General features: G+C 42.2%; 1 protein-coding gene across 8 annotated transcripts in view; it reads left to right on the top strand.

The window, feature by feature from the left end:
- The window catches only part of LOC116716094 (serine/threonine-protein kinase BRSK2-like), a 95,616-nt gene that overhangs the window by 1,192 nt on the left and 72,038 nt on the right, over positions 1 to 22,386 (top strand). The gene's annotated exons all lie outside the window — the stretch shown is intronic.

Here is a 22,386-nt window from a genome sequence, read left to right as displayed (position 1 = left end):
ATCTTTTTGACTTTTCAGCAATTCAAACAATGCAACCTTCTTTTTATTGTTGAATTTTTAGAATTAAACTCATTAACTCATCAATATTATGGAGAATCTGACTCATTGACATAGAAATGTAAATCATAAACAGGGTCAAAGGTCATACCAGCACAGATTCATTCATCATTATTCGACCTGATGCCAGAAGAATCCCAGACTTAATAAAGTTAACCACACATTTATAAAACCATCACTAGATAACCTGTGTGTGTTCTGCATACGGTACGTCTGGAAGGCTGAGACAGGACAAGTGGAAATAAAAACTAAAATAATCATATCTGTCGTAGGAGAGGTTGTAACGGACGATGTAAATATTGGAAGAAGAGTGTTCCAAGAAGGGAGCCTTGAGGAACCCCGCATCAGATCGTTGCTGAGATTTTTAATTGCCAAATGACACAAAGACAACATTCACAAAGCAGGCGAATGCCAACCACAGCTCAATTCCAACTTTCTACTGTAAAAAAAACTTCATATGTGGAATTAAATCAGATATGAAGCCGATTCTTTTCAAAACATCTCCAGTCAGAACGGTCAGGTCACATTTTTCTAACTTTTACCTCATTGATGTGAGACGTGCATCATAACTCTGCAGCAGAAAAAGCCAGATGTGGATGTAAACAATGAGAGAAGCTGACTTATTAAAATCAGTTTCCTTTTAGTTACGCTCTTGTGATGATGCTGTCAGTTCCTCAAGAACTTTAAAATCTATCCATAGACGGTAAAATGTGTGATGCTTCTGTGGATGCAGGTCACTGTGGGGCCGTAAAATGTTCACACAGAACCCTGATTGCCGTCACATTTAATTAGTAGTATGGATAATCATGTAAAAAGTTTGATTTCAACAAAAAAATCAGAATTGAGCATCAATAATTCTTACGTGGATGTTGCCAAAGTTGTAACAGGCAGTAAGTTAAAGTGGCCCAAGAACGGAGCCCTGAGGAACCCCACATGTCATCTTTGGTGAGATTTTTAAATTGCCATATGACCCAAAGTATTCTGAATCAACTTAACATTACAAACTGGTCTCCCTATCCGATCAGCCAATCAGCATTCTGTAATCAGTTGAACGTTTCACTTGATGCAGAAGACGTTAGAACATTAGTCCAGTCGGCTCTCGCTCTGTTTTCTGTTGTTTTACAGGTTTAATCCTCTGCTCTCTTCTTTAAACTAACCATAAAACCACAGCTGGTTCTAAACTCCAGATCTTTATATTCTGGATTCTCTCTGGTAGTCAAACAGCAGCTGAGAGGTTCTGTTACGGCTCGGTTGGCTGAATCCAGGTTCTGTTTTGGATGCTCCACCATCTGTGATCACACACGGCCAAGAATAATCAGGTCCAGCAGGTAAAAGTGATTCTCAGCTCTCTTCCTCTGCGGGTGAATAATTCATAGCCAGCCAATTAGCTCGTCTGCAGACTCAGAGTTGGAGCTTTGCAGAACGTGTTGCCGCCATATTCATCACAGTTTCTCTGTTACTTCTTTGTTCTTCTGCAGAGAAACGGAACACGACTAAAGGTTCATTTATTTTTAAACCTCCTCTGTTTAGACTGACTGAAGTTTCTGATCAGTTGCTCTCAAACACAGATCCAGGTGTAGCTGTTCCTTCATCCTCATGCTCTGTGTGGAGAGGAAGCAGCGATGCAGAACATCTGGAGTTCAGTTCCAGATGTTCCTCACAGCATCCAGAACCTGTTCTGGTTTCCAGAAACGGGTTCAGTCTGTCTCTGTAGTTTATGGTCATGAGATAAAAGAACCGCAGATCATTAAATAATCATTTCTGGACCTGAAAAGTTACAAAAGTTAGAAGATGAAACCCAAGTGCAAATTTTCCTCCTGTAAGAATATTATTTGTGAATAATTCAGATAATAAAAATCTCTTTGATCTGCACGTGTTCAGATGACTCCACAGGCTTTAGAAGCTCATGCCTCAGCAGAAAGTGACGTCAGCTGCATGTTGGAGGAATAATGAAGAGAAATCAGTTTCTGCAGCTGAAGCTCAGCAGGACTAAATTCATCTCAGTTTCTCCTGTTTGAGACGCAGCGCCGCTGCAGACCAAACGCCTCGCAGCATCATCCCCATCGCTCACTTTAATGCTGCAGTTTCTGTCCTCCTGCTGGATGATGGTGTGATTATGGATCCATAGAAGGTGCATTGATGCAGAAATGTGTCCGTGCTGCAGACTGAGGGAGGCGGTTAGCTCGCTGATGTTTTCATGCAAACCCAAAGAATCTGGTGCTGAGCTGTCAGACTGGGAACTCCGGGTATCATCAAACCTCCTACACGAGTTCAGGCTGAGCTCTCGCTGCTCTCGCTCTGCTCTCTCGCTGCTCTCGCTCTTTGTGGAAAACACTTGTCTGCTCTGTTAGCTGCTGCTTCATTCAGATTTTTGAGATTCTCTGCATTTTTTAGATATGAAAGGAAAGAAATGTTGCAATTGTTGGGGTCTTACGAGGTCAGATCTTTAAAAATGAAATACTTTGGGGACTTTTTCTGAAAAACCTTTTGCTTGAATAAAATCGTCTCTGATTCTCTGAATCTACATATGTTGCAGTTTTGCATTATTTTGTTTTATAAAACCACAAACCAGTTATTCTGTAGCACTTCTACATGACAAAACACTTTATATTCTGCTTGCATATCTCCTGTTAATTGTAGATATTAGTCCATGCTGTTATTGTAGGATCCGCTGTAAGCTTGATGAACTGAACAGAAGTTTGGGTCTTGGAGGGCCCGGCCCGAGTTCTGCAGGTTTTCAGTGCATCTCTGCGTCATCACAGCTGATTCAGATCTGCTAATGAAGGCAGGAACTTTCCACTGAACCATCAGTTCAATCAGAGGGAGAAAACAGGAGCAGGAATAAAATGTGCAGAACTTTTAGAACAGAAATTGTGAATACAAAGTGACACATTTTCTCTTTTTTTTGCCAGAACTAAACAGAAATTTGCTTTTCTGAATTAAATTCGTTGTTAGTATTCTCTGAAATTATCTTCCCAGACGTGTTCTACTTGGAGAAGAAATTAAACCTTTTAATTCTGAAAACTCACCATAATTAGCTTTGGATGTGACGTTAACGTTAGCTTGCTTGGTTAAGTCAGACTGCTGTATTCTTTATCAGCTGTATTTTCTGATTAATGTTCTCTTATTCTACTGTTGATGAATCACAAATTTCTTGTACATTTAATGTTCACAATATGGGGATAAAAAATACACCAATGCTAATATTATGATGAGCATGCTAAGGTCAGAGGTGACTTTAATAATCAGCTCATCACCAGTATCTATTGCCTCATTTCACCTGATTTATTCATTTATCTATATTTAATGTATATTAAATGGTTGTTAGCTTTGAATTTAATGATTTCATAAACAAGTATTTTTGCTTTCCAATATGTCTGACTAATCTCTGACTTGTGCTTTATGTTTATGATTCATTCTTTATGTTTATGATTCATTCTTTATGTTTATGATTCATTCTTTATGTTTATGATTCATTCTTTATGTTTATGATTCATTCTTTGCGTTAATATTTTGCCAAAGACGCCCACTTTGTAGTTTGGAGAGTCGGCCATGTTGGAAATGTGAATCTTCTTGCTGTACAGGAGAAGCTGCTTTTCCTCTTCAGTTTTTACTTTTAGCATATTTTCAATTACAGACTGAAATGCTTCAGTAAGAATTCCCAGCTGTAAATGAGCTCAGATGAATCTAATTTAAGTGCCACAGTTTTTAAAAGTTCCCCCTCTGAGCGAGGAACAATGGCTTCATGGTGTTGGTCCTGCGGAGTGTGAGGCAGCGCCGACTCTGAACAGTTAGTTTGTGTTTGTGTGTGTGATTGTGTGTGTGGAGAGGGGCGTTATGGTAAGGAAGTCTTTTAAAGCGGTGCTGTAGCAGGCTTCACGCAGCGCTCATTCTCCAAATGTTGGCTAACAGTTTGGATGGTTGTCATGGTTTCAGCTCTCCTCCAATGAGAGCCTCCGATCTTCTTTCTGTCTTCACTGTCAGACTGCCGACTGCCAATGTTTTCCTCTTTTTGTTGTTTCTCCCCAGCCTCCCTGATCTGCTCTGAGTCGCTGTTGACGTGTTTTTATCCGATTTATTGTTTTTCTCCTGCAGCCGAACAATTTGAACAGGACATGTGAAAATATAAATGTTTAACTGTGGTCGGTATCTGCTTTTATTTAAACGTAATCAGCAAATAGTGGAGGTTTTTGATACTGGGCCTTGTGGGCGGTTGCCCAGGGTGGCATCTCGAAGGGGGCGCACATCCACCAAATGGATATAAATTCAAATACATTGGATTTTATTCTGTATTGTAACTGGTTGGAGGAACCATGAAGAACCGTCACTGTAAACACCAAGGTGAGAAACAAGTGAACTGTTTTCTGTTTTTTGGTTGATTGCTTCAGTTTTAGATTTTAAGATTTGAACTTTTTGGTCACTAAATGAACACAGTCAGCTTGTTGGGGATTCGCTGCAGATTCTAAGCTGGTTTTGCAACCAACAGCAATGATTCATCCTATGAGTTCAGGAACTTTTAAATGAACAACTGAAAGATAGAGGATGGGTCAGAGTTTGTGACTTTACTGAGAAAATACATCTCTGATAATTACTGACAGAAAGAAACAGGAAGTATTATTAAAAGAAGATAAAGGATGTTAATGTACACAGATGTCAAAGATAATGGAGGGAAAAAGTTTTTTATAGCTTTTAAACCAAACGGTAACTCTGAGACTTTTCTAAAAGAATCCCCATTATTACTGGCAATGAAATCCAGTGGTGGCAGCATCATGCTGGTGGATAAAATTACAGTTACAAAAACCCGACAGTTTGACCAAAACCTTCAGTAGTTTGTTAGAAAGTGGAGATGAACGAGTCCAAACATGGATGCCGTCCCCAGAAGAGAAGTTTCCTCATGATCTGAGAGATTTGGAGAAGTTTTAGAAAGTGCAGCTTTTCTTTCTCACCTGAAGGTTCTCATGTAGACGCGGCTGCTGCTGCATGCAGGCGGTTCCTTCGCCTCCCGTCAGTCTGAGGATAACGACGCCGGCGAGACGACGGCGTTTAGTTTTATTTGTCATAACCTGTCGTCGGCTGTGTGCCCCAGCGTGCGCTCTAATGAAAGTGTCATGTTATTGACGGGACGGTCCTAAACGCTGCGGTCCCTCGGCCCCTGTAGCAGAGTGATGATGATGATGCTGAGGAAGGGGTAGCAGATGGCTGCCTGCCTTCAGGTGGCTGAAATACAGCTTCATTATCAGCAGGTTGCAGGTGGAGAGGCTCCCAGCAGACTCAGCGCCATGCATTCATGTCTCTGTGTGTGTGTGTGTGTGTGTGTGTGTGTGTGTTCTTCTGGGTCGTCACCGTGTTTTATTAGACTTTGCTTCATTATGCTGCATTAAATGTAAAACTGCTCACATTAAATTTGCGGCGCTTCATTTGCATTCAGACGATAAAAGCTGGAAAACACCTGAAGTGTTTCTGGGTCTGAATCCATCATGAGCCCAAATCAGCTCACAGCCAAAGAAACACAAACTTCAGTCCAATTTTACTGGATTACAATATTTTATAAGAACAAAAACATGATTTTTAATATAGAAATGTGTGTGTAGTTAAAGTCCTTGCCTGAATTACTGCGTTAGTGTGGCGTAGCACGGAGGAGCTCAGCCTGCGGTTCTGTTCGGTTCAGGAAGTCCAGTTTGTGTCCTTCAGCTCTTCTTCGTTGGTTCTGCTGTCATTCCTCTTTCCAACAACGTCCCAGAGATTTTCTTTGTTGTTGAATTTGTTTTATTTTAAAATCCTCTCCTCCGGTTATCTCCTTTGCTTGCTACACTTTTTTCTTCCGCTGAACTTTCCGTTAATATGCCAGGCTGCAGAACTCCAGATCCTTTTAACTGTGATGTTTGTGGACTCTTTAGATGATTTTCTGCTGGATCAGTGTCTTCCTGCGGTTGATTACAACTATTACATCATATCTGAACTAAAATCCTGTTTTCTTTATTTTTGATGTCTGGGAAACTAAAGTTTTGTTTTCCATCAGCTGTAAGTCAGAATGATTCAAATAAAAGCTTGAAATAAATCACTCTGTGATATCAGTTTGACTTTTTGAGTTTCTGTATTTTGTATCATTACTGCATTAGTAACGTGTTTAACATCGAACCTCTGCAACGTTTGGTCTGGTTGAGTTTTCACACGCTGCTGATTTTGGGTTTTTGCTGAACTTCATTTGTGGTAATCTCCTAAATGTTTGTGTTTAATAATTTGGAAAATAAAAACGGACCTCTGTGTTGTTCTGGATAAGTTCTAGTTTTATGTGATTCAGACTGAAGGAATTCATCTGTTGTCATTTTAAAAGGTTAAAACAATCCTGCATGTTGACTCATTTCAGGTTTTCAAGCATTTATTGTGAAACTTCAACATTTTGTTTTGTGGGCCACTGTTGCTATGCAACATGAGGGGCTATAGTTGCCTGATTATGTGTAACATTAATTATTTTAAGAGTTATAACAAACGTTTTCTGATGCTTGAAAACAAACAGCTCAGGAAACCTGGTGGACGTCGAGGCCTAAGAAATTATTTCACTTATTTCTTTCTGTTGTTAGTTTTTCAGCTGATTTAACAGTTAAAAGTTAAATTTAGTCTTCAGTCACTGGGATGCAGACTGTGGTGAGGTTTGCATGTTGCTGGTTTCATGTCTGCAGATTTCATCTGTGATATCATGAGAAGTTTGATCTGATTTACGGTAAGACAGATTCAGCGCCGATATAACTCTTAGAAAACTGAGTTTCTTTATTTCCGTCTTCATGGACGTAAACTGACTGACTGAGGAGATTAAACTCACAAAATGACTTTATGAGGTTTTTAAACCAACCCTGCGGTGAAGGACCGGGACTAAAACTGAGCAGTTATGTCTAATATTTCTGATTTATTTTCTATGTAGAGAGAAAGAAGTGAGTCTGTGAATGTGTTGGTGTGCAGGTTGGTTTTAAAACGTGGCTGTAACTTTCTGCTCCATGTGTTCAGTTTCATAATGAAGCTTCTATTAATGTCAAATAAACTTGATAATGGATCGTTTTTCTCCACTTCCTGTTATATTTCCTGCAGGTTGCGTCATTTTTGAGAAGCTTGTTTTCTTTATAAAAGTTTCCTTCATTTTCTGTCTTCAGTTGGTTTCATCTGCCGGCTGTTTAAACCCGGCTGATAGCCGGTACTGATCCAAACCGGCCTGGGTCAGAGACTCACTCATGTTTTATATCTTCATCTCTATGTTTGCATTTATCTACATTTTCTCTTCCCTGTTTTGGCTGAAGTTTGACTTTTTCTTTTTAAATAATGTGTGTAAAAAGTTTCCATCAAGCTGCTGCAGCTGGAAGTCGATTTGAAACGGCATTTTCTAATTTAGTGTCTGTTTTCCATCAGAGCCTCACATCAGCATGTTTACATGCAATTATATGAATATGATCCAATTGTGGTGCATTTAGTGACAGTCAGAAAATTAGAATTCTCCCTCCTATAGCTAGGAAAACCCCTGAACTCAGAGCAGAAGATGTTATTCTAGTTTTTACATTAAATGCTCCTCTGAAGTTTTTTCTTTTTGTTCTCAAGTTGAGTGAAATATTTAAAGTCTCTCTGAGCGCCATGGACTCTCTAATCTGTTTTCTGCAGAGGGAATCCATCCAACAGCCTGAACATCTTATTGCCATGCAGAATGTGTTTTTATGACACTAAGAATATGTCAACCAACAGATATCGCTTTGTAAACCGTCCTTAGGGGTATTATGATGATATATTTAATATATTCTGTTCCCTCCCTGTAACCAGCCTCAGTTTTATAGATTTATGAAGCTGTTTGTAGATGTTTCTGGATTCTGTGGATAAAGTACTCCAGGTGTCAGCTGTTCTTTTCTGTCTGGGATTTTAGTCTTAGAATAATAAGAGCATGAATAGAAACGTCTAACTACCTGAAGAATTGACAGTCGATAACTAAATTATTCAAAACAGATCAATAAATCAGTACTTAGGAATTTATCTGGAAAATTTTAAAAGCGCTAAAGGAAAAATTAGCTCTGTTATTAGTTTATTAGCGTATTTGTGCCCATCTCTGGTTCTTGGTTTGCAGGACTTTAAAGTGTTTGTAAATTCTTAAAATAAAGTTTACATGTACACAACTAAAAAGCAGAAGGCCAAGTATCTAACCCTGAGGTACACCGATGTTGAGATGTTTCAAAAAACTGGTTGAACTTGTTGTTTTCTTTCAGTTTATTATAACTGATTTTATATTAATCAGGTTTGAACCTCATGATTAATATAAATTGTTTTCTTCAGGTCAGGAAATATAAGAAAACATTTTAGTTTTCTAACTTATAAATCCATATTTTATGTAATCCAGATGTTTTTGCATCATAACCAACGTTCCCATGTTGCTCTGGTTTCTGTCAGCTTCATGTTTTTGGCACAAAAATAAAAACAAATCAGAGTTTTTAATTAGCTCGGAGGAGGAGGAGGAGGAGGAGGAAGAGGAGGGAGAGGAGGAAGAGGAGGAGGAGGAAGAGGAGGAGGAGGAGGAGGAGGAGGAAGAGGAGGAAGAGGAGGGAGAGGAGGAGGAGGAAGAGGAGGAGGAGGAAGAGGAGGAGGAGAGCTTCTGGGGACTAAAAACCTGTTTCACTCTGCAGGGGGATGGAGGGGGTAAGAGAGAGAGCAGAAGGGTAAGAGAGAGAGCAGAGGGGTAAGAGCAGGAGCAGGGGGGTAAGAGAGGTATTTAAAATTTTGTCTGGTGTCAAACAGCCTCATTCTCCTCGTCCTCTGCCTCTCTTTTTTATCCACTTCATCCCTTTGGTTTGTCTCTTTACCCCCCACTCCATGCAGAGGGTCTCGGTTACCACGGTAACCGGCTGGTTGGAGGTATCCTCGCTCTTCATCATCCACCAGTCCCAGAAGGGGGGAGGTGGGTCTTTAGCTCGAGCCATTGAACAACGAGTGAGAAAGAAATCCCCCATCGCTGGCGCTCCGTCTCTCTGCTGCCTCTTCCTCACCCCCCCACCATCGTCATCCTCAGAGTCTTCCTCGGTCTGTCTGAATTCCTGCCGCTTCCATGAATCGTTATGGAGGCGACACGGTTCTCATCTCCTGATGTCGCTCCGTCCAGCAGGTTATCCACAGCTTCATCCAGCGACCTGAGCCCCCATAACCCCCCACATACCCCCATACCCCCCCATAACCCCCCACATACCCCCATAACCCCCCCAGGGCTCTCCGCCCCCCTCTGACCCCCCCAAACACCCTCCAGTCGGTCTCATGGAGAGGAGGAGGCAGGCAGAAAGCCGAGGGAAGTTGTTGAAGTTGGTGAAAGGAGCGAACGTCTGGCTCCGATCTGCTCCGTCTCTGTTGGAAGTTGATGTTTGTTTTCCTGTCGCCATGCAGGCGGTTTGGAGGAGAAACTCTCCAAGTTCTCACTCGGTTAATGAAGAAGAGCAGCAGCTTTCAGATCAGATGAAACAGAAAGTCTGAAGTTGTGGGAAACGAGAGGAACAAACGATGTCTGTGGTGTGATTGGATGATCTGGAGCCATGTTTGTGTCAGACTAACGAGGCGCTTCAGGACTTCGTCCTCATCAGAGTCCAGAAATCCAGACAAACTGGCTTTTCTTTAATAGAATATAAATGTATTGATATCATATAAAAGCATTTTTACATTTGATCAGAGCTTCTCATCAGTAACTCGTGGCACCAATTCCTCGTTCCTCGGCTCATGAATTGTTTGCAGCGTTTCGTTGCTCACCTGTTGCCTTGACAGCAGGGCCGGCCCAAACCTTTCTGGGGCCGGGCCCAGAAAGGGGCCTGAAGTTGCTGGTTGGGAACATTAAGGATTTTATTTTTTCTCTGAAACTGTCGCACATAAAGTTCATCTGTAGGTTTAAACACGTCTACAGTAGTTTAGCTTCTTCTACTGCCTGGATCACATGACCAAACATGCAAATTAGGTGATGACATCATGTAGCGACTTTCCTTGCTGAGGAGTTTGCATCAGTGCTGGATCTTCCCAGAAAGAATCTGGGGAGCGTCACTAGAGAGAGAGGACTCTGGATTACCAGACAGACAGACAGACGGACGGACGTTTGTCTCTCCTCCCGTCCTGCAGACAGGTTGTCCCTCTTTGTCCCTCTTTGTTTCTGCTCTCAGACTAAACGGTGTTCGCTGCGTCTCCAGGGATTCCTCCCGTCTCTCTGAGCTCCATTAGCTCTGCTGTATGTACAGAGTCGTGTCCTGAATTTGTCTTCAGTCAATTATGTTTATAATGTGGAGTTTAATGAACTCCTCCAGCCTGTGTGCTGTTAGCAATGTAGCTGCAGCTGATTGTTGTAATGTTGTCTGTAAATCTTCAGGGGAAGTCGTGTGTGTGTGTGTGTGTGTGTGTGTGTGTGTGTGTGTGTGTGTGTGTGTGTGTCCATGTTTCCTGCTGGTTAACGCAGCGTCAATGCGTTTCTCTCAGCTGGAGGGAAACGGGTCTGGAGGTCCTGCTGGGCGGCGCCATCAGTCGGCGTCAGAAACGCGGCTGGATGTTTGCAGCACCTGGAAACGCTGAGAGGAAAGAGGAGCAGCTGAAACACATCCACACTGTCAGATAAAATAGATCTTAGATAAAAACATTTTTTAACCAAACAGGACTGGAAACGTTCAGCTGAGACCTGCAGCCTCACTAAAACTTTCTCTGCCTGGATGAGCTGCTGCTGCTTTTCACAGTTAGATTTTAATCCCAATCTGGATTCTTCTGGAAGATTTTAAATCTGACACAAAGAAAAATGAAACTTCTTTATAAAGAAGTGCAATAATTAATGTCTACTCAAATGATTTAAACACATTTGTGTCTTACTGTTGGATATCCTGGTCAGCATTTGTCCACTGACTCGTCGCTGAGTTATTTTAACCTCTAGATTTCAGGTAGTTGAGGATTTGACTGAGCCGTTTAAATCTCTCTGAGCTCCACAGACGTCTCCTCTGCTGTAAACGGTCCCGCCCTTTTATTGTCACCTTGATCACTGGACTTGATGTTCTGCTGTTTTTTTATCAGACAGGTTTGAAGGTTCGGTCAATAGGCGGCAATCGGACAGGGACGGGTTCTGGCGCCAGATAAGCCCGTCACCAACCTGCAGGCGTCTTCCTGCGGCCAAAAACTTAATGAAATTGAACATAAATCCTCCTCCTTTCACGCTCCCTCTCTCTAAAAAGTCACTTTCATCCTCTTCCAAAAGCAATCTGGACTTTTCCCCTGAGTCAGCAGTCGGATGAAGCCGGGGGAAATTATCCATTCAGGCTCTCTGATCCGGACACTCGCCCACGCTCCGGCCTCGCTTCGTTTCGGACCAAAATGAACTTTGAGGATTCTCATATGAGATAGATAAATCCTCCTGCCTTCGTCCCCTAAAAGGCCTGACTGCTGCATGTTGGGAATCGGACTCCGTCACGGATGGGAAGTCCGGTCCGGGTCAGAACCCAGAATGAAGTCAACGTTTCCTGCTCATCAGTGCATGGAGAACCGGCTGTGGACGGAGATAGAGACGCAGCAGCGTCATCACAGCTGCAGGGTGAAACTTTATAAAGAAAATGATTTTACATTTTTATTAAAACTGTCACCGCTCTAATCCACAACCAATCAGAGCCAGGAGGCGGGGCTTAGTACTGTCAATCATCCCCATGTATTCACTGCTGAATGTGTTAATGGCGGAGAAACTTATCATTAAAGGAAAACTGTTAACGGCTATGCTAACTAGCCCTAGCATTCATGACAGCCTGTGCTAGCTGGAGCATAGCAGAGAGCAAAGGGCAGGATGAGCAGCGCCACATGACTGACAGCGCTAAGTCCCGCCTCCTGGCTCTGATTGGTTGTTTCTAGTTAGCAGAGCAGAGAGAGGATCAGTTTCATATCATCCTGTCACCACATTCTGACATTTCAACAAATATGTAATAAAATAATTTTATAAAGTTTCATTCTGCAGCTTTAAGTAACTGAACCCGTACTGAGGATCTCTGGGTGTTTGAGGTGACGTGAACTTTGACCTTCCTGTTAGCGACGCCAGCGTTGCGCTCTCCTCTGGTCCAGATGCTCTGACAGATGTTCTGGCTCCGCTCCACCCAGATGTCCCATCAGCACCAGATTATGCAGACGATGCCGCCTGCGGCTGCAGCCACAGCCAAACGTCCAATCATGTGGCAAAATCAGATTAAGGTGGGAGGGGGGCGAGAAACTCCATTAAACTGGTTTTACTGGTGTCACTGGCAGGTATCTGCTGTCAGCCTGGGAGCGTGTCAGGGTTACAAACGAGCCGAGATCTGGAGAGAGCGAACACACACATTTCACCACAGGGTGTGTGTGTGTGTGTGTGGGTGTGTGCGTGTGTGTGTGTGTGTGTTGTGCTGCAGAATACCCAAGGTGTGCTCAGTCTCTGGAACAGTAAAGCTGTAATGCTGCAATACAGCAAAGGCTGGCTGCAGCCTCACTGCAGTAGAAACACACACATACACACACACACACACACCTGTGTGTTTCAGGTAGCTGAAGGGCTTTAAATCTGAAGCTCCTCCTGGAAGATGCTGCTGATCTCTGGGAGTCGATGCAAAGAGTCTGAATATTAGTTATACCTGAGAAAACGAGGTTGACTGAGCGGAAAGTTTCTGCTCTTGACAAAATCATTTTGATTATTTAGGACGATTAAAACCAAAATCAAATACACAATTACTCAAGATTTAAAACACTCAAGCAGAAGACTGGTGGGAGCTTCCTCCATAAAAACAGGACTTCCTCCTCAAAATCTAAAGTTTGACTCGTGTAACTTTGGTAAAATTAGACTGAGATGGCAGGATTCTGCAGCAGCTGCAGCAGAGGCGGCACAGACAGGAGGAGTGGCCGGATATAAATCAAAAGTTTTTAGGTCTGTTAAATAAATCATACACTTGGATGTATTTAGGATTCTGTTTCAAATTTAAAACCTGGATCAAATAAAAAGTCAAGATGTTTTAATTTTGTAAGTGATATGGACTCAAACATCAGGGTTTTATGTTTTTCTCTCATTTAAATTCAAGAAGTTTGTTCCCATCCAGTCCAAGTTGTGCCGTGAAACTGGAATATCTGATTTTATCAGGAGAGCCGCGTGTCGTCTGCACAGCGGTGGGTTGTAACTGTAAGCTGCAGGTTGTCAGAATGTCACTGATCTGGTTTGGAACCATAATAAGCTGGACAAACTCCAGGCTTCTTTAAACCGTCAGATATAATCGGTTTATCAGAATTATTTTCACTGTGATAATGAAGTTTCATTGTAATGATGAGGTTTGATTGTGACGATGAGGTTTGATTGTGATGATGAGGTTTGATTGTGATGCTGAGGTTTGATTGTGATGATGAGGTTTGATTGTGATGATGAGGTTTGATTGTGATGATGAGGTTTGATTGTGACGATGAGGTTCGATTGCGATGATAAGATTTGATTGTGATAATGAAGTTTCACTGTGATGATGAGGTTTGATTGTGATGATGAGGTTTCAGTCTGATGATGAGGTTTCACTGTGATAATGAAGTTTCATTGTAATGATGAGGTTTGATTGTGATGATGAGGTTTCACTGTGATGATGAGGTTTGATTGTGATTAGGCCTGTCACGATAGCAAATTTTGCTGAGCGATTAATTGTCTCAAAAATTATTGCGATAAACGATAATATTGTTTGAAGACCTTTTTACACTGATTTAATGGAAATGACGTAATAATGCATGCGATTTCCTGCCAAAGATAGATACACTTTATTTTCAAAAGAACACTAAACACTGGAACTGATAAACAAAATAAACAAAACAACCAAAAACGAAAATAAAATGGATTCTCAGTCTCCATTAACAAAAAACGCACTTGAAAAAAAAACCTAAACAACATAAAGTAAAAGTGGAAATAAATACTGCATTCAACCAAAAGAGTGCAGATTATGAAGTCTGTATATTATGTTGCCCTTCAGTAATAATTAGATTTAAATAGAGAAGATGGGCACATCGACTACCTGATGCAATAATTCACACTACATGATTTTTGCTCCTATTTTGCCCTTTACAACAATCTTAAATCGTTGGTCTTTCTAAGATTGTGTGGTGTGTTACGGTAGATCTTCGTTGCCGCTCCGATCTAAATCAGGGTTTTCCCCGACTGGGATCTTAACGCAGCCTGTTGAATGTGACAGGCAGCCAATCAGAAAGCGCGGATTCTCCTCCGTGCTTTCTGAGGGGAAATTACGTCGGGGAATCCCAAACAGCTGAAACGGCGCAACCCGAAGTCCAGCGGACATTGGAGATGATATGTGGAAACAACATTAATGTTTATTCAACATGCAAAGAATATAGAAATGACAAGGGGAGGAGTTGGAGCGAAATTGCTACCGCAGTTGATAAACCCGGTAACTTTTCAGCTGTTCTTCGTTAACGTGACATAAATAGGTTATAATGATTTTCATTCAGTCAGGACTTTACGCTGACACTAGCCACATTCATTGCAGGTAGATTGTAGTAAAGCATTGATTAATGCCTGGTTTTAAAATTAGTTCACTGGACTGGTAGCCATTATTTTGTGCCCATTGTTGGACACCACACGGCAGGAACGAACCCGATCGAACCGTTATACCAAGGATTTCTGTCGGCTAATGTGTGATCTGTCAGGTTTTGAAAATGGGCCGACAATCGGCCATCGTGTCGTGTGCGCTGGGCTTTACACTAAGGAAATGAGGAAGGGAGGAGTCAGTGGAGAGCACCTTTCATTCAGTGTCATTAACAGAAAGAGAAAAAGGCCGGAAGAGACGATAATGCCGATAATTAAAATGACGTCGATAGTTTTAATTTATCGTACGATTAATCGATTTATCGTTTATCGCGACAGGCCTAATTGTGATGATGAGGTTTGATTGTGACAATGAGGTTTGATTGCGATGATAAGATTTGATTGTGATAATGAAGTTTCACTGTGATGATGAGGTTTGATTGTGATGATGAGGTTTGATTGTGATGATAAGGTTTGATTGTGATAATGAAGTTTCATTGTGATGATGAGGTTTCAGTCTGATGATGAGGTTTCAGTCTGATGATGAGGTTTCATTGTGGAACGGCATCAGAATGGAAATGATCCTGATCAATCCTGTAAATTATCAAACTTTGCGTCGTCTTGTTTTCTCGGCGCTCCTGGTGTTTTTGTTGTGGTGCTGAACGCTCCGGTTGCTGCTCTTGTTAAAATGTCAGCTCCGTAATGAGAATGAGGCGGGGTGACAGGAGGTCGTGACCCTCATTATCCCCCCTGACAGATGGTGTTACACCACGCCGAGTGTGTGTGTGTGTGTGTGTGTGTGTGTTAGTGTGGATGAGCTTTCACATGAACACAGGCGAGGTGATGTCACGGTGAGATGCTCCAGCAGTGAGGAAGAGCCACAAAGCCTTGGTCTGCTCAGCACCAGTTAGCCACTGGTTTTACTGGTTTCACTTGATGACGTGAAAGAGGATTGGAGGAGGAAGATTCATATTTCATATTAATGATGTGTTTTGGTGATTGAAGAGAATGAAAGATGTCCAAATGTTGGAGCTGGAAGAGCCATTTTTTGGGGTTTCCATGCCAACAGTTTGATTTACCAATTAAAAATGAATCTATTTTAACCCGAAACGGCTTTCGTCTTGAAACTCATCATCATGTTTCTGTCCCTCACCCCGTCCTCTGTCCTCAGGGACGAAACCTGAGCAGTGGGGCGGGTAATGGGGGCGGGACAGAGGTGGACAGATAAACCGAGTCCAGTTGACCCTCATGATGGCGACGGGTTTAAAACGTGATTTCTGAGCAGCTGCATCGTCTCTTTACCTGATCAAAGCAGGAAGGAGTTTCAGGTCCAACATGTTTCATAACTAAACACAAACCGTCTGTGTAGGAGGCATCAGCAACTTGGTACGTTATTTATAATGTTCAGAAAGATCCAGTCACAAATCAACAATCATGTTGAGTCTTTAAATCTGAACATTTAGATCCAGTTTGAATCTTTAGCGCCGACACCGACTCTGATTCAGGATTATAATTATCATCTTTCTGACAGGAAGTGAGTCGAGCATCGATCAAAAATGAAAACGGTTTATTCTCCTCTTAATAATGAATGGAAATATATAATATATATTACTGTTTGAATGTTTCCTCTGGTATTTTGATCATTTATGCATCAGGATGAGCTCAAAGTCTTTGAGGTGAAAGTTCTCGTTAACATCGAGGTCATCTTTAGCTGTAATCTTCACTGACTGTCCAATCAGATTCATGTCAGAATGCTAACTGAGCCGCGGCCAAATGTTTTTATGGCTTCCAGAACAAATAAACATGTTTTATAATCAATCACTTTAAACCAAAATCTATCAGGGGGGCCAATAGCTTTTGGTATAACCTGAAATTGTAAGCTAATGCCCGGTAGCATAACAACATGCTATGAAACATAATGTGTCTTAGCATAGTTTGGCACAGTTTCTTTGAGAACACGTCATGAAATCCTGCAGCAGAGCAGCATCTGAGTGACACCATGTATTCTGAAAATGTTCCCTGCTGAGCCCTTTGCACATGTTGCAGCAACGACCTGATGACCCAGTTGTAGAAACACACAGACAGAACTCAGCTTTCCCCAGAACATGCCTCTCATTTTCTTCCTTCGTTACATTCGCTGGAGATGGCCTGAGGTTTTCCCTTCTGGAAGGTTCCTGAATCCTCCGTCTGCTGGCATCAGATCTGAAACGTTCCGGCTCTGAACCTTCATCGACTCAGAGCTGCTGCTGTTTAAAACCACCTTAAACAACCACGGCTTCTAGTTTTCATTCTCCTAAAGTGGAAGCAGAGATGTTGGTGAGGAATTCAGAGAACAAGTTGCAATAAGAAACATTTCTGTTTTGAAACCAGCCTGCAGCTCCAGAGCTGCTTGTGACTCACTTTGGTTGGTCTTGGTGATTTTTTGACATCATTTTCTGCAACATTTTATGTTAGTTTGATAATTTTCTGGGTATTAAGACCTAAAAACAAAAGTGAAACAGTTACTCTTTAGTTCAAAAACTGAAACAGATTTTGAATAGATGTTGTAAAAAATAAACTCATATGATATTTTGTGGCGTTAAACTAGTTTTGCTCAGAGCAGAAAATCTCTCTGTGTTGTAAAAGTTGCTGATGTTTGCAAAATTCACCAATCAGAATGGACCAGTTAAATACCAGTTAAACATTTAATTGTTTTTAGTTTATAGAACATTAAAGCCTGGGACCAAAATCTGACGGTTTTTATTTGGATCAGAGCGACCGAACCGTTACATCTGCCCTGCAGGTAGTGAACCTGTCTGGATAAACTGGACATTTCACGGTGCTGCTTGTTTTCTCACCAGTAGCCGCACTGGTGGTGTTGGGGCTGAGCGCTGAGGTCTGCAGCAGCGGGTCGGCCGGCGCCCCCGGGCCCTCTGAGGAGGAAACCCGGCTGAAAATCCGCCATAAACCGGGCCTGCTGCCAGCCCGGCTCATCACAACCACAGCCACACGGGACGCAGACAAAGGCAGCGCCGCCAGCGGATCTGGGAGGAAGGAGGCGGGTGGGCGGAGCGCAGGGCTGGATGGAGAGAGGGAGGAGGGGATGAGGCGGAGGATGAATAGGAGCCGCGGGGGGAGGGGAAGGAGCGGAAAGAAGGGATGGAGGAGGGGAAGAAACACAGAGCTTTCTGGGAAAAATGAAGAAAACAAGCAGAACAAATGTGAAAGGTCGACAACAGAAGCTGGGATGTTAAAATGAAAGATGGAAAACGGAGTTCTGGATGAGCCGCTGAGTCCCGGCGGCGTCCAACTCAAACATCATCCAGCGATGATGTCATCACTTCCAACTGCTCACAACCGCTCAGTACGGGTTGGTTGGCGCCGTGGCACAGCCAATCAGACGGCAGGATGGAACAAAGGCGGTGAGCAGCGCCTTGTCCCGTCCTGTCAGGGAACACTGGAGGGAACTACTGGGAACGCTGGAGGGAACTACTGGGAACGCTGGAGGAAACCCAGCACACTCCGGACCGCCATGCGGCTGCAGCTCCTGTATCAGTGCGAAGGTCGCCACATACAACCAGGACAATTGTTTTGTGTCCAACTAAAACCACATTTTCCTAATCTGGTTTAAGATGTTCCCACTGGTTAAAATCAGACCATTTAGGATCCAGATCTACATTAATCTTCGTCTTTGTTTGCAGTTTTGTCCGACAGTTTAACACTAAAACGATTAAAGCAGAAAATATGCAGAGAATATGAAACTGCTGAGGTCGACAGAAACTCCTCAGTGACCCAAATTCACTTTCAGCAGACTGAGCCGCCGCTGAACATTTAGCTTATCGTCGTCTTCTTCTGGTTTTATCCCAGTAAAATGTCTGAACTCTGAACACGTTACTGGGTGATTCCTGTTCACATCAGACACCAGAAGAGGTTTAATATAGAAACTGGTTTAACTGTAACAGATGAATCTGTCTGAAACACATTTTAATAATATTAAGACATAAAATTAGAGATGTGGAATCCATTCATTAACTAGCAGTTTGACTATTGTAAACAAAAGCTGAAGCTGCTAATTGTCTTGTTGACAATTATTGTCTTTTTTTCTTTAATAACTTTGAATATGCTTTTGCAAAATGTTACTTACTGGTAAATAACAGTTATTAACATCCTAATTATTGATATTTTCTCTTAATTAATTCGTTAACCTTTACTTTTATTTTTACGTTTACGATCTTGGATCACTTGCTTAGCTTTAGGTTGCATTCACACCAGCTCTGTTCACTCTGCTTTAATCCGACTCCAGAAAGTCCGGTTTGGTTGTGGATGTGTGAACGCTAATCGAACTCTGGTCCTTCAAACCTTGATTTGGGTTCGGCTGAAGTGAACTCTGGTTCAGTTTGAATGCATATGTGAACGCCAAGCGGACCAGACACCGCCCCAAAGGAAGGAAGTGGACTACAGCACACGGCACTCTGGGTAAATACAACCAAAACAAGCATGCTAGCCTAGCGCTAGCAGGAGAAATGACTTGTGCATTTTAGCCAAAAACAGAAGAGAAATCCTCAAACCGCTAAAATCTGACGCTACGCCATTTTAGTTTAAGTTTGTAGAATAAGGAAGATGTCTCAGTATCCTGTTTGGAGGTTTTCTTGTTTGCTTCAGTGGTTCCTGGTGCAGCGCCCCCACAGGTGTGGAGGGGAACATGTTGCTCAAAGGGTTTGGTTGGTTTGACTCAACATACAAAGAGAACCACAGCAGCTGGAGATGGAGCAGATGGGGAAGTTTTGAGAATCAAAGTTGCAACATTAGGCATAAAGTGTTTTTGGTTCACACCAATACTTGGAATACATTTCCTAAAATGTTGGTTTAAATCCATAAATGCTTCAGTTTTAATACAAGTGAAGTTAATTAATGTTGGTATCTCTGTCATATCATTTGATGAAATATTGCTGCATCTGTTAAATCTGTTGTTAAATATTGTTGATGTATTGTTTTTCTGGACCTGTGTGTTAAAGGCTGATTGATGGTGAAGCTTCCTGATAGTGACTGGCTGCTGAACCTCCTGACAGACGGGGGTTTCCCTGAACTCCTCGTCCTCCTCAGTGATGAAGGACGACTGCATATGCTAACTGATGGCTGTTGGTTTTGTTAACTGTAATTGAGTAAAAGTAATGATGCCTGGTGACCAGATGGCAGCGATTATTTAAAGAATGTTCAGTGGTGTGTTTGTTCTCCATCTGTCATCAGACCGTCGTCTCTTTGCTGCTGCGTTCGTTTCACCGCAGCCTGCAGAGACGCTGCTTTTCATTCGCTGGTGTGACTCAAAGTTGTGGCTCTTCTGGATAAATCTGTGGTTTGAGGCTGATTTCACCGTAATAAATTACTGTGAAATGTGATGATGTAATTAGTTTCTGTTCTATCAGTGTTAATAACATGGCTCTATTAAACAGTTTTATGTAAACATCAGTTCTGCAGGTTGAGTCACAGCGATATGACTGATGATGCAGAGATGAAAATAGCAGAAATGTCTCACAAAACCATTAAAATATGGATCAGATCAGAAAGAAAACATCAGTTCTTCAACACAAAGATCAATAATTGGTGACAAAACTAATCTGAACTCTGGTGTTCCTGTAAGGCTGTGTTGCCTGAAGTGGGTCCTGGAGGCCCGGCAGCCTGCAGGTCTCCGTTCTCTCCCTGGTGGAAGTAACAACCTTTCAGCAGGTCGATGTTCTTCTTGGGCCTCTAATGATCCATCATTGGATCCTGGTGCGTTAAACTAAAAGATGCAGGACGCCGGGCCTCCAGGACCCACTTTGGGCCCCTCTGCTCTAAGGCCTTAAAAGGTCTGGAGTATTTGATCATTTTCTGTCTAAATTAAGAAAAGAGAAAAGTCTGAATTACCAGATTTTGTTTCCTAATGCCAGTAACTGAAAGATAAAAATCTGAATTTCTAACATAAATTAATAATTTTCTTTCTTTTTTTACATTGTTTCATTAATAGGTGGTTTTATGGCTCATTTTTGAGTGAAGGCGCTCTCTGTGTTTTTGTCTCAGATCCTTGTTTCATCCTGTTCTTTTTAATCTGGCTCTGATTTACATGTTGAATTTGTTAACTTTATTTTGTTTGAAAGTAGTTACAAAAAATCCCAAACTCTCCTTCAAAGAAAGAAAGATTTTAGTTTGGGACAAACCCGGCCAGGTATGTCTGACTAGCTTTAAACTTGGCACCAAAACAGGAAGTAATGTTGGTATCAAATGGATTTGGAAATAGTTGGTAACAAAATTTGGAATAGAAAACTCGGATTACCAGAAGGTTTTAACTGAAACACCTTCCAGTCTGAGCTGTTTTCTCTCTCTGCTCATTTTAAAAACAGAAGCCGGATATTTATGAGGGAATTTAAAAGATTAACGTTGCATCATTAAAATAAATGTGGACTTCAGGCTGAGACTGAAGAACCGGGCCAAACCTGTCAGGTTCCTGGGGCGGCCGTCCTGCAGACACGTTCTGCCTCCAGCTCTTCATCCTGAGCGAAGACGCTGCAGAGCGATGTGATGAAGAGGTCGGTCTGCTGATGAAGAGAGACAGCCAGTTACAAATGGAGGACATTTCTCCAGACCCGTAGATTTGTCAGAGCGGAATCGGGACTGGAGGACGATGGATGTGACGGGGAGACGGGATCCGAGGAACGCCGACTTCATCTGCGGCTGTCAGGCTGATGGAGGAGCCTGAAGACGATGAAACAGAAACGGAGCGCGGGAATGAAACACACAGAACCTCGGGAGGTGACTAACCACTGGAGGTGACTAACCACTGGAGGAGACTAACCACTGGAGGAGACTAACTTCCCTTAGGCAGAGTGTGTGTGTGTTTGTGTGTGTTTTGTGTTTTGTTATTGACTGCTGACATGTTCAGATTGTCACGATAAGCATTTAATCAATTAACTACATAGATTAAAACAACCAATCATTTCCATTTGAATGTTTTATTGTTTTTCTCTTTTCTTTCATAAACTGGATGATAAAGTTTCAATCTGGTGTTTTGCTCTCAAGTTCCTTTATTGAAGAACAATTTTGTTTACAGAGACTCCATAATTCATTTTATTTGTTGTTTTATTTATTTTGGTTATTTAAAATGTTTTCCGGTTCCATAGTTAAGTCTTCAATATAATTATTGATCTTTGAGAATGTGATCTTGCATTATTTTGCCATTGTCATTATATTATTTGAAAATAATCTCAATACAACAATATTATTGTTTATCTCTCTGGGACGGTTTATCGTTCAGTATTGTCCTAGTCCAAGTGTCCCGCCATCCCAGTAGGAACTTTGACTGTTTCGTCCAATCAGACGAAGGCGATGGCGGCCTCAGTCTGAAGCTTCCCTCCTGGATCAGACTCGTGTTTTCCCTGGACATCCGTCTGTTTCCCTCTGGATCTGGTTGTTGATGCGTCTGCAGCTATAAAGAAACATGAGTTGGGAATCAGGAAGTTTTCCCCCAGCGTGTGTGTGTGTGTGTGTGCGTGCGTGTGTGTGTGTGTTCTAACAGAAAGCAGCTGCAGACACACACACAGGTCCGTCTAATAGGATTTCTCCGTCTCATTCAGGCTTACCGCAGTCTGCCTCTCACTCTCTGTCCCAGTAAGCGGATCTGGATCTGGCAGCGCCGCAGACTGACGCGCCGCAGACACAAATATGTCGTTGTTTACAGTTGCAGGTTGATAATCGCTCTGCGGATGCACAGCGTCTGCAGCTGTCTCAGATTTCTGGGCCTCCAGCTGCTGTAAGCCCAGTTTGGGCCCCAA

The sequence above is a fragment of the Xiphophorus hellerii genome, chromosome 24 (genome assembly GCF_003331165.1).
Source record: "Xiphophorus hellerii strain 12219 chromosome 24, Xiphophorus_hellerii-4.1, whole genome shotgun sequence".
In the NCBI taxonomy this organism is placed as follows: Eukaryota; Metazoa; Chordata; class Actinopteri; order Cyprinodontiformes; family Poeciliidae; genus Xiphophorus; species Xiphophorus hellerii.
The sequence above is the reverse complement of the archived record's forward strand: the minus strand, read 5'-3'. Positions and strand labels throughout refer to the sequence as shown.